Here is a 13185-nt window from a genome sequence, read left to right on the forward strand (position 1 = left end):
CACCGTTTCGGCGACATCATTGTTTGGCGCCGACGATTCAGCGCCTTGAACTTCGGTACTAGAGTCGAAAATACCGAGAAGTAAGGTTAGCAGAAATGTTTAGAAATAGTTGCATTGAAAACGAGAAGTAAGGTTGAATAGGTTACGTTGAGGATAGTTTTAGACGACTAAGGTGCAAAATACGAAAATCAAAGTTAGATTGGGTTAGCGATAATTACTAATCCTTTCGAACCTTTAAAAAGGTCTTCTCATCTTAGTTACGTTAGAATTTCGGCTGTAATTCCTAAGAAATACACTGGGCTCCGAAACATAGCGTACTCATAACTTATTTAGTAGTCTGACATAACTATCGTTATTTTCTATAGTAAAACACGACATTTAGTATAAACTAATCACTTTACATTCTTTTAGGTCGATATTAATATTAATGCTACTGGAGCTTGAAATTTATTTTGACAATTTACGAAAAAGTATTTCCACATTGAGGATGATGGCTGAGAGGCGCAATTTATTTTTAATATTATTTGTTTAGCTAATATATAATTGTTATGCACTCTAAGTATAAAAATATACAGATGGTGATCAGAAAAATGGAAACACCTGAACTAAATTGCAACTTACCAGATTAATATGGTGTCGGGTCACCTTTCGCCTTCAGAACAGCCTTGATGCGACGTGGGATGGAGGCATAGAGGTCGTGAATGGTAGCAAGTGGAATTTTACACCATTCCTCGTGCAGGGCATCGGCCAGTTCTGTGAGAGAGGATGGAGGTGGAAATCGTCGCCGGAGTCGTGTTTCCAAGACGCACCACAGATGTTCAATTATGTTGAGATCTGGGGATTGGGCGGGCCAGGGGAGGTGTTGAACTTCATCCCGGTGTTCCTCAAACCACGCTGCAACAACGCCAGCTGTGTGAATGGGTGCATTATCATCCTGGAAGATGGCGTCATTGTCCGGGAACAACATCCGAACCATAGGATGCAAGTGGTCTCCTAAAATTGCGACACAATCATTAGCAGTGATTCGTCCGCTAAGTGTGACCACAGGACCCAATGAAAACCATGACATGGCGGCCCACAGCCTCACCGAGCCGCCGCCATGTTTCACAGTTGGGCGGAGACACTGCAGATCATAAGCTTCTTTGGGCGTTCTCCACACATAAACACGGCCCGTGGTTGGGAATAGGGTGAAGGATGACTCATCCGACCATATCACACGTTTCCAGTCCTCAACGGTGCAAGTTGCATGGTCGCGGCACCATTTGCGGCGTGCGGAAGCGTTATGGTCCCTGATGAGCGGTTTGGCCCGTGCAACACCACCCCGTAAGTTCTTGTCATGTAATTCGCGGCGGACTGTGATTGTCGAAACAGAGTGGGGGAGGTACTGATTGAGTTCGTCCGTCACTTGCTCCGCAGTGGCACGACGGCTCTGCGTGACAATGCGCTTTAATACCCGGCGTGACCTGTCACTCATGATTTTCTTCCGCCCACTGTTCCGCTTCTCCGATGTGGTTTTCCCGTGTGTTGTGTAGGCCGTCATCACCTTCGACACTGCCCCACGCGACACACCTAACACAGTAGCCACTGCCGTCACACTCACTCAACATAACCGCGCACCAACAATTTGCCCTCTTTGAAAATCTGAGAGGTCTCCAATTTTACACTACCTCCGTCTGCTGCAGCCACTGAACTCTGCTGTTCCACTGCGCCTGACGTATTATGGAGACCGACCTAACACACCACCACCAGCGGTCCGGCGGTGCGGGCGCCACGACACCACTGCCAACCCATACATCTAACGTGTTGCCAACTACAGGTGTTTCCATTTTTCTGATCACCATCTGTATATTACATTTTCAAAATGGAAAGTTACAACAGATGTTTAATTCGTCCAGTAGTTCCTCTTCGTATTAATTTACTAAATGTTTTTATACTTGCAAAAGAACACACGGAAACCAATATATTACAATTAACGTTTTAAAATGAAGATTAATATTGAATTAAAACTAACAGGCAATGACAGTAGAAACAGCACAAACTGAAATGTGCATTGTTCAAATGAACCACTAAATAATAGGATACTGTTTCAGAAACGTTTCTTTTCATCTATGGTCTTGAATATATTTTCACAAAGTTTATTACAGTTACAAAACAATGCCCAAAAATAAAGCTTCTAATGACACCTACACCGCTTTGTAGTACATTTTTATTTGCAGTTATATGTAACAATAATATCTTCAGGAAATTAATTTAATTGAGGGTCAGGTATCAATTTATCGTTCTCATCTTGAATCTTTCTATATTCTTCTGGCGGCAGCGTGATACTGTTATGAAGCACTGAGGAGCAAGTATATACCATAAAGAATGCGCGCTTGAGACGACCCTGTATGGAAGAACTTGTTGGTGGTAGAAGGTTTGGTACCTTAGGCTACGTCATAATCTCTGCCCTGAGATCAGTGAAATTTGATGAGTGACAAGTGCACTTGAAAACTTGTACCAGACACTCTTCTGCTGCTTAAAAAGCTTGATCGTCTGCTCGCCCATGACGTCCAAAATCTGTTAAGTATCGTTCTGGTTGTGCTTTTAAGGCTGATAATTTAGTTCCAGTTTTACTGGACTGGTCCTGTTAGAAAATGTGTTGCTAGAATAGCATAATTAAGTTCTCCTAATTTATCTGATAAAATGTGAATGGATAAAATTTCTTGTGAAGATTTTCTAAGCCACAGTTTCTTTAAACCTACAGGCTTGAAAACTTTTAAGAAAATGGACAAGTAGTACCAAAACATCTGTATCATTTGATACTACAATTACTTGCTCAAAACCTTCTTTTGCAGCATAAAAATGTGAGGGATTATTCTCAAATCAGCCTCTTCAGTATTTTTCATAATCTCCTCATCCGATATTTCTAAGTACTGTTCAGACTCATTTTTATAGCTGGTGTAATTCCTGCTTCTTGAACAACATCACTTGAGTTAATACGATAGTGCAGTGATCGAGCTCTTTCCTGCAGAAAATTTCTTAATGCGTTTTGGAGCATGATTTTATTTTCAGAACTTGACCAAAATCTGTCTATCTGAATAGGAATTTGTGTTTCAGATGTAATATGTGTTAAAGTTGTGGACTCCTTTGCACTTCATGTTTCTCTTTCTGCATTTTTTAATGATTTCTGCAGGTAACTATCAAATGCGTAATCTACTCTGCCGCATTCATGAATAGAATCAATAATATTTACATAAAGAACAAATCAATCTTTGAATGTATTCAAAGTTTTCATTGAAATCTTATAAATTTGATTCATAATATCCACTACAATACAGGTTGACAGTTTCTCATCAAAGACGGCACAAAGTTCAGTATATTCCTTTTTTTTTTTTTTTTTACATAAAATAGACATAAGGTCAGATTTCTTTATTTACGTTGTGGCTCCATTGAATTCAAAAAGTACAGAGATATCATATCTGAGGATCTCATTTAAGGATGTCCCTTTCTTTTACTATGCCCACTAACCTTTGGGAAGAAACAAGATTAGTTACTTCTATCCTACATTTTTGGTTAGATCCAAGTGGCTGTGATAGACGTTCCGATTTAAAAGATGGAAGTTGTAATTTATTTATAGTGGCTGTCAATGTCTTAGTTCTAGTAATAAATCTTTCGTTCCTAAAAGCGCAATATAACTCTTTACCTTTAGAGAATAATGACTTAATTCTCCTTGCATCTTCTAATGCTACCAATACATTAGTGAGAAAGATATCCAGGCTTCGCTGTTTGCTTCATATGGACTTTCTTTATCCTCGATGGATATAAACATCTTCCTAATGCTTGTTTCAAGTTCTTGAACTTGTCTCCCTGCCAACTCATGATGGGCCTGAAGATCATAATCTACATCCCGAACTTCCAGTAGTGTTTGGAATGTGTTTTTGATGGCAATTATTTCATGATAGGATAATTGCCACTCGAGAACATTTTCTTTTCTTTTCGTTTGTCCGATTATTTCCCTTGTAGATTTCTGAGATCTATTAATAGTTTGTTCTAAAGCCATGTATAAACCAACAGCATTGAATTTACCTTATCTCCTTCTAACGACAAAATTGCATTCTATAAATTTATGATGTACTGTTGGGTGTTTTAATTCTTAATTCCTCCATTTGTTCTAAGTAGAGAGACGGCCATTTTAAGTAGTTAATTCGATCGAACACACAGAATATTGGAAGAAGTTGCAGAACCGTATGCAAATGAAACATCCAGTTTCCTCCTTTGTCTGCTCGGATAAGATTTTTTCAACAGGGAAACCAAATATAAGAAACCTCCAAGGTATTTACATGTATCTGATTGATTTGCACTTAAGGCGGCAGACTACTAAATATTTTTGAAAAACTAATAATTTTTCTTTTGCCCGTTTTTCGTAAATGGAAAGAGGAAACAAAATGTAACTTACCACAATAATAGATAATGTTATTCTACACCCGAAAATACGAATCGGAAGAATTTTCAGTGTTGCCAACCATAGAAATTACAGTGTGACCAGAATTTGAATTACTCAAAAATCTATGTAAAGGCAGCGACTAGAAAAATGAACACAACGGTAAGTGATGACTTATAATGCTGTCTAGCTTTCTTGTTTACTACTTTTTAAATAATATTTTTGTTTATTTTATAAAACTTACATAAATTATTACAAAATAAATAAGTTATTACAAAATAAATAAACATTATTTAAAAAGTAGTAAACAAGGAGCACAGACAGCATGATAAGTCATCAATTACCGTTGAGTTCATTTTTCTAGTCGCTGCCTTTACCTAGATTTTTGAGTAATTCAAATTCTGGTCACACTGTAATTTCTATGGATGGCAACACGGAAAATTCTTCCGATTCATATTTTCGGGTGTAGAATAACATTATATATTATTGTAGTAAGTTATATTTTATTACCTCTTTCCACTTACGAAAAACGGGCAAAAGAAAAATTATTAGTTTTTCAAAAATATTTAGTAGTCTGCCCCCTTAAGTCAAAAAAACAAATCCATGTCTTCACACACTTTTCCATGATTTGTGTTAACGCTTCAAAACTAATACTTGATTGCTTAGTTTGCCTTTTACTCATTGTAAACATTAGAGCTTTGACTGTCTCTCGCAACTTAGGTAGATTATAGTCACTTTGACATAAGAATGCTTTCCATTTTAATTTCTCACCAACTTCAACAAGCAAAAACATACATTTGACTGAACGCGTGTAATTGTTTCCCATAAGTACAGTTTCCAATATTTTACAACCAAACACTGAAAATTTTCCAACCCATTGACACTTTTGTATCTACCAACACAAACTAACATAATTTTTGCCATGTGAAATGACTCCGTAAGAAGCACATCTGGAAATTTATTTGAAGTAATTTGAATCTCTCCAGCAATATGATAAATCTCTTCGTCACAAGCTATTGGCAAAGCTGTTTGTTCAAGACAATTCAATAAATTTTGAAAGTTTCTTATTGTATTAAACACGTTTTCATATTGCATAACTGGATACGGAAGAATCGGTAAGTACCCAACTTGCTTTACAGGCACCTTGGAGTTTGATATTACAGCATTAAATAAACCCCAGATCACACTACTTTCTCCCTTGTCAAGATCGTTTAAAGCTTTTGTCATATTGATGATTTGTTCTTTCTTCACTACCCCTGTAATATTTGTTTCGTACATATCACAACATACATTCATGTTTTCAGGCAATAACAATGGGCGCGATTTCTTCAAGTAGGGTTTCAGGTGTTGACGTGGACGCAGCGAAGTAATGTGTCTTGAAAGACTAACTGAATGAATAATATTAAACATAAATTCTGCCTCTCGCCATCATCCTAAATGTTGAAAAACTACTTTGTAAATTATGAAAAGAAAATTCTAGCTCCAATAGCATTAATATTAATATCAACCTAAAAGAATGTAAAGTGATTAGTTTATACTAAATGTCGTATTTTACTGCAGAAAATAACGATAGTTATGTCAGACTACTAAATAAGTTATGAGTACGCTATGTTTCGGAGCCGAGTGTATTTCTTAGAAATTACAGCCGAAATTCTAACGTAACTAAGATGAGAAAACCTTTTTAAAGGTTCGAAATGATTAGTAATTATCGCTAACCCAATCTAACTTTGATTTTCGTATTTTGCACCTTACTCGTCTAAAACTATCCTCAACGTAACCTATTCAACCTTACTTCTCGTTTTCAATGCAACTATTTCTAAACATTTCTGCTAACCTTACTTCTCGGTATTTTCAACTCTAGTACCGAAGTTCAAGGCACTGAATCGACGGCGCGAAATAATGATGTCGCCGAATCGGTGGCGCGCGAAATTAACGAATCCAACGACATATATGTAATCTTGTAAGAATTGGAGATATCTATATATACAATTTTAATACCTCGAACTTACCGAAGAAAATTTTACACTTAACGTAACATAAAATCGAATATCTCAGTTATTAATTGAGATTCATCTGTAGTTTCTGTAGTTTGAGAGGTCATATTTAAAAATGGCGGCAATAAAAGGAAAAGCTTAACATTACAATAAAAGCCCAATATATTCTCTGATAAATAAAAGAAGAGCGAAATTATTTTGAATAGTAAGGAAGGTATACAATTTTAAATTTGGTAAGAGGAAATTCGTTGGCTGCCGCATTGATGACGTCACAGAAAAGAATTGCCGGGAATTCAGAATGTCTACCCAAGGTTTTTTTCTTGTGTTTGATTGCAGATACCGAATCCAGAGAGAACAGCTGTCAGACATGCCATTCCTACGGGACTTATGTTCAGGGCTCGTATTACTTCTATCAGAACCCTTCATGATACAGTTTCTTCTTAGCTAACGTCCCAGCCAGTTTCTCTTCCTTTTTTTCAATAATATACGAAATTACTATTTTCTCCTCCACCATTTCTAACATCCTCTCATTCGTTTTCCGCTCGACCCAACTAATTCTCTCTATTCTTCTCCACATCCATATTTCAAGAGCTTCCAGTCGTTTTTCGTCACTTTTGCATAATACCTATGTTCCTGTTCCTTGCAGTGCAATGCTCCACACGAAACATTTTATGAGTGTTTCTCAACTCTTTATTCAAGGTCCCACAAAATATACTTTTTTCTCCTAAAGACTTCTTCCATCATTCCAACTCTTAAAAATTTCCTTGCTCAGAATTGAGGAAAATGCATGTTCAAAACAAAATCAGTAATTTTTACTTATATTTGAGAGAAAATGTCTCATTATTTTCAAACATGTTTTCATTTGTAGGCTGAAGGGAAATTTTCAGGTTTCCATTTATGAGATTTTCTCATTTCTTAAAAATGAGAATGGAATAGTGCCTAATTTGTAATATCGTAGATGATTAAAAAGTGTAATATCATAGATGATTCATACAGAAATTCATTAAATATATACTTCTTTCTGAATTCACTTTCTGTACCTTCAGCAATCATTTTTGTGGTGTGCACTTGCATTTCCTGGTGCAGATTCACTTTAAAAAGTCTTGTGCTAAAAAAATACAACGTGTGCCAGGTGGCCACTAAAAAGCATGAATGCTATCTAACCGAGTCAGGGCATAAGCGCAGAAAGGTGCCGCTTGGTGGGGTATCCGTAGAAGGAAGCGTGTTAGCGATGGTGGGTATCTACTCGTAAACAAGGATTCTGGAAAACCAATGCTTTCACGATAGACATGTTTTTGTTAAATTCATTTGCTCGTTACATTCGTCGCACGTCACATTGTCCTTTATTACTCTACCACCACTTACCTTCTGGACGAATACGTGCATACCAAGTTCGATTTCCATTAATATATTTTCACGTAAATACGCATTTCACAGGTAAGAGCACGCCATATTTCGATTTCTTACATACTAGTTCATTAAAATATTACATTTTTTCTGTAATTTTACAAATATGTGGATCCGTATAAACAATCTGCACAGAATATTTTTCCCCGGGGGAGGGATGAATTTCACCTATATACGCAACCAGTCGTCACACATGTATATAATACTCGTACAGAGAATTTGAAAATTTATCCCTGCCAGGGATGAAATCTTTTTCTCCAGGGCGACAAATTCGGGGCCGCGGTGGCTCAGTGGTAGAGCGTTCACCTCTGGTGCTTGGGGTCCCGGGTTCGATCCCAGCCCCCGCCAAGTGAACCTTGTGGTGGACAAACACAGTGTGCGTAGGTTTCCACTGGGTTCTCCCTTTCCTCCGACTTTCTTCATTCCACCATTTCATTCATTACTTACCATCACCGTCTCCTTTAGCCTCACCGGCATGACCGTGGGAAGCAAAACTCATAGATTTCATTTCATTTCATTTTTAGGGTGATAAATTTTTCTCAGAGGGGGAAATCCCTGGTTTCCCCATCAATTTGCACACTACATACTGTACCCATTTGTTCTTAATTTAACGTAGGAGCCGCGATAGCTCAGTGGTAGAGCGTTCATCTCTGATGCGTGAGGCTCTTGGTTCGATTCCAGCTCGCGGTAAGTGGGCTTTGTGGTGCACAAACACAGTGTGCGTGGGTTTTCTCGGGATTCTGCCGTTTCTTCCTACTTTCTTCATTCCACTATTTCATTCATTCTCAGCCTCTCCTTTAGCCTACCTGACACAACTGTGGGATATAAAACTCAAAAATTTCATTTAAAAAAATAACGTCTCAAGATTGTGCCGCAAGGCTAAGGGAGACAATGATAGAGATGGATAAGAATGGTGTAATGAAAATGTGGACGTCGGTTTTTTGGCAGTTTTTACAGAATTTACCTGCTTAATTTTTTTGGTTTGTTGTAAAACAAACGTTTCGTTATTAATGAATGTGATTTTCTTGCGTTGAAATGAAAGTTTAAATGCGTATATTTTAAACATTATATAACTGTAGACCTTTAATTAATATAAATCCTGTATGTACTAAGAGTTTGAATTTTTCTGGATGTTTATATTTTGTTTATACCCTTTCCCTTCTCCTTCTCTATTTGAGAACCCTGTTTCTGTGCAACGTTTCTCGCTTTTGAGAAAGACATTTCTCAATTTTTTTAGAAATGTGTTTCTCAAAATTGGGATTATATGCCATATTTCCTCAGATGTTTACTTTCTCAATTTTAAGAAACAGTACATTTTTTCTCAAATTTGAGAAAACATTTGCACCCTCAGAAATGATATATAATTCCTGGCATTTGAGTCAGTATTTCTCAAAATGATTTGGGAAAATCGAAATCTTACTTTTAAGAACGTATTACTCGTTGCATAGGTATAAAACGGATGTTCTCAAATACGAGGATTTTTTCTCGAATTTAAGAAACCATTTTTAACAGTGTATTCTTGTTTTTATTTCATTTTTTCTTTTTATATCGTCATTAATAATACTGCCTAGGTATCAAAAATTAACCACCTGTTTTATTTTCTTTCCTCCTACTTCTATATTTGACACCAACAGCTTCATTCCAATCACCGTGGCTTTTGCCTTTCTAACGTTTATTTTTATCTCATATTCTTCACAGCCTTCCTCAAGTTTATTAACATTTTATTGATTTTCTTTTCAGATTTTGCAACAAGCGTCATATCGTCTACAAACTATACACCTAATTATTATACCTCCTAACGAAATGTCGTTCTCACTGTGTAGAAGCTTTTTCACTATTTCTTCTAGATAGTTATTAAATAACGTAGGCTAGAAACAGCATCCCTGTCGATCTTCCATTTCAATTACGCTCTTTTGTGTCGTTTCCTCCCCTACTCTAACACTTACTTGTTGGTTCATGTATAAGTTCTTTTATGAATCTTCGATCTTTCTATCCCAACTCAACCTTTTTTAGAACTCCTAGCAATTCACAATTCTCAACCCAAATCAATAAATACAACATTCACGACTAGCCCATTTTCTGTAAACTTCTTCTGAACCCTAATTGTTCCTCTTCCACTTTTCCATTTGTTCTTTCATACAAGTTACTGTTCAGTATTCGAAGCAAAATTTTTGCTCCATGCGATGAGACTTTTTCTTGTCCTTGTCTCACATATCCTTAATAAATTGATTGGTATATTAACTATAACGGCTGCCTTTCCATTGCTAATCTCGGATATAACTTTTCAAACTCATCACGAAAAATACTAAACCCTGTATAGCATAGTTCATTTTCTATTACAGCACCCAGGAAGCACGATCTATTCTACTTTCATGTAAGTCCTCAACATATTCTTTCCATCTTCCTAAGGCTACACTTCTCTCGCTGACTACCTATCCATTCTTATTCTCTACTGCTATTGTAATATCCCATTGTTTCCTTCGAAGTACCACAGATTTCACCTCTTTGTACAAATTCCTTATATTTCACAGTTCTTTCTAGTTCTTCTATATCCTGGCATTTTCTTTTGTAAAGCTGTTCTCTTGCCCTGTCTGTTTCCCTTCGTAACTCATTGTTTAATTTCTTGTACATTTTTCTGCCCTCTTTCGTATTAATCTGTTTCCACGCCCTCCTTTCGCTCATTTTTTGTATCATCTTTTCTGTAACTTACTGTTTCTTAGCCGTTTTGTGCTCGCGGTAACCTACTACTTCTCATGCAGCCTATTGTATGGAAAGTTTAATATGCTCTTACTTCTGTCACTGCCAGCACCTATCCTTTCATCTTTTGAATATTTTTCTTCGAATGTTTCAACGAAAAGATTTTTTACTTCCTCATTTTTTTTCAAATTTTCTTTAAGAAACATCTTGTTGCATACTTTTCTTCGGCCTTCCTGTTTTTCCTACTGTGCCGGTGCTGTGCTATCAGTTGTAGCTCAGAATACTTATTAAATGAACGCAACCAAATGGGTATGAAACTGATGCACAACACGGTACTTAACTAAAAAATTGTGGTTGAGTTTAAATAAAATTCAAATGTTTCTAATTTTGAAAAGTGACTAGTTGTGGGAATCAAGTGAGAGAGAGAAGAAGGATATAATTAAGAAATAAAGGAAGAGCACTGGCCTGACATTCCGTTATGACTGGCGTCTTCCTGGTCATCTGAATGGTGAAAGGTTTGCTCTGGAGGAACCTGGATGTTCTGGAATCAGCCAACAACTGGAACTCAATCTTGCTAGACTGCTAGGGGCGTCGAATTCTCTCTGTAAAGCGTTTCTGCGATGATATTCTCCTACACCTTCATACTACAACTCTGCTGTCAAACTCAAAACGTGTCTCCGGCGATGAACCGGCAGAATAGTATTCTCGGGACATGAAGTCGGTCGTCCTCCAATGATGGGATCTGTTGCCTCCGATGATCCTGCACCTTCCTAAACTTCGTGGCGAATACCCCTTGTTGATGTGGTTTTGTGTGGCTCAAGAATGATGACTTTGGAGTTCAATGAATGAGGAAGTATCAGGCTATGCTTGAAGGTATGCGGAAAGGCAATAAGGAAACTAGTCGTGTTTATTAACAAATATATGATTACAGAAACTGTCTGGAAATGTACAAACTTAATAAAAGTTTTCTTCCAATGAATTTTAAAGAGAGTTCTTGATTCTGTAAAACATAGTCGCAATTTAATGAATAATTGAATTTGGCGAAGTAATTTAAAAGTTTGCACAGTTGTCTCACAATCATGTCACTCTGATTACACTGATACTTCACACTACTTTTCTTCCACAATTGCATTAGAATCTTCCATTATAATTACGCATACACACCTCTTCTCCCTCACTACATTTTTTCTATTTTTTTCATAATTTTTCTCTACTTCTCCAGGTGCAAGTGAAGTGCTCGGTTCGTATGTTAGTATCACCACTATATCCTTCTTTTTTCTTTAAGTCTTAACATCGTAACTCGTTCATCAACAAATTCTGCTTTCACTACCATTTCTTTTAAGCGATTACCAAGAATTATTCCTACATCATTATGACCGCCTTTGTCATTACCTGAGTGAAACCTCCCCAACTCCTACCAATTCTAGATTATTTTGTTCCATTTCTTCTTCAAGTTTTTATAACTTCCATGTCCATATCCTAAACCTTTTGCTCTTGGTTGTCTTCCCTTCTCTAACGATCTTCCCCCCACTGTTACTCTCTCGTCCGATTGTCCTTCCCAAGACATCTCATTCCCAGAGATCAGAATGTGGGAATATTTTACCTCGGTAACTATATTTGAAGTATGAAAGGTGTTCTCTATTTGCTGTCAGCAAACTAGGGAAATATAGAGTGGTGGTTTTCCTTGCCTTCCATCCCACAGTATCCTAACCGTTAAAGCTACTCTGACCACGCCTGGGACTGACGTCCAAGTTGCTGTACCAATCACTATGATTTCCGCCAACTTGGTTACTGGAGAACTGCTTCCTTCTTCTAGAACTCTTTCAGACTAACTATACCATTTAGACCAAATCATTTAGACCAATTTGGTAGTAATGAGCCTTCTGGTAGTGAACTACCGCTGTCATAGCTCTAAATGTCACTGAAGCACGCAATCTTCCCCACCCGACACATAAGTATCTTCGTAAAGGTGATGTTTATCGGGAGGCTATAATCACTAATATTCATCAAATAGACCAAAAAATCTCGAAGGCTATATAATCAAGATCACATTAGATGTGATATACATGGATTTTACTAAAACTTTTGAATGTGTGCCACATCTGCTTTTCCTAGACAAGTTATCGAGTATAGCGTTATTTCCAATATCTCAAGATGGTTTCAGGACTTTTTGTCAGAAGGAACGTTTGTCGAAAAGATATATACGATGATCTCCGACAATGCACCAATTCAGCGAGGATCTTCCATACAACAAGGACTTTTCTTGGGGCCTCCATTGTTATCAATATTTATAAATGATTATTGTGAGTTAATTAATTATGTGTATTTAGATGTACGCGGATGACATTAAATTGTAGAAACTTAATAGAGATTTTAATGATGTAGAGAGTAATTGTATAAGTACTATAATAAATTGACATAAAGAAAAATGTGTATTAGTATAAATAAAACAAAAAGTATCGTCTATACGAAAAAACAGCAAATTATGTGGTGACTAAATTTCTTCACACACGGAAAGTTTAGAAAAAGTTGAAAATATAAAAGACTTGAAGGAAACTAATATTTGACCAAAACAAATCAAATGTTGGAAGGTACCTACTAAAACGCAGAAAACAATAAAATGAAAGACAAAATTAAAATCAAAGTAATGAAATTAAATTCAATAAA

General features: G+C 36.7%; 1 protein-coding gene and 1 non-coding gene across 2 annotated transcripts in view; one reads left to right on the top strand and one right to left on the bottom strand.

The window, feature by feature from the left end:
• Positions 1 to 13185, bottom strand: part of rdgC (retinal degeneration C) — an 857557-nt gene that overhangs the window by 549029 nt on the left and 295343 nt on the right. The gene's annotated exons all lie outside the window — the stretch shown is intronic.
• TRNAQ-CUG (transfer RNA glutamine (anticodon CUG)) lies at positions 8440 to 8511 on the top strand. The gene has a single exon. It is a non-coding gene; the product is annotated as a tRNA-Gln (tRNA).

The sequence above is a fragment of the Thermobia domestica genome, chromosome 3 (genome assembly GCF_964235325.1).
Source record: "Thermobia domestica chromosome 3, izTheDome1.hap1.1, whole genome shotgun sequence".
Taxonomy (NCBI): Eukaryota; Metazoa; Arthropoda; class Insecta; order Zygentoma; family Lepismatidae; genus Thermobia; species Thermobia domestica.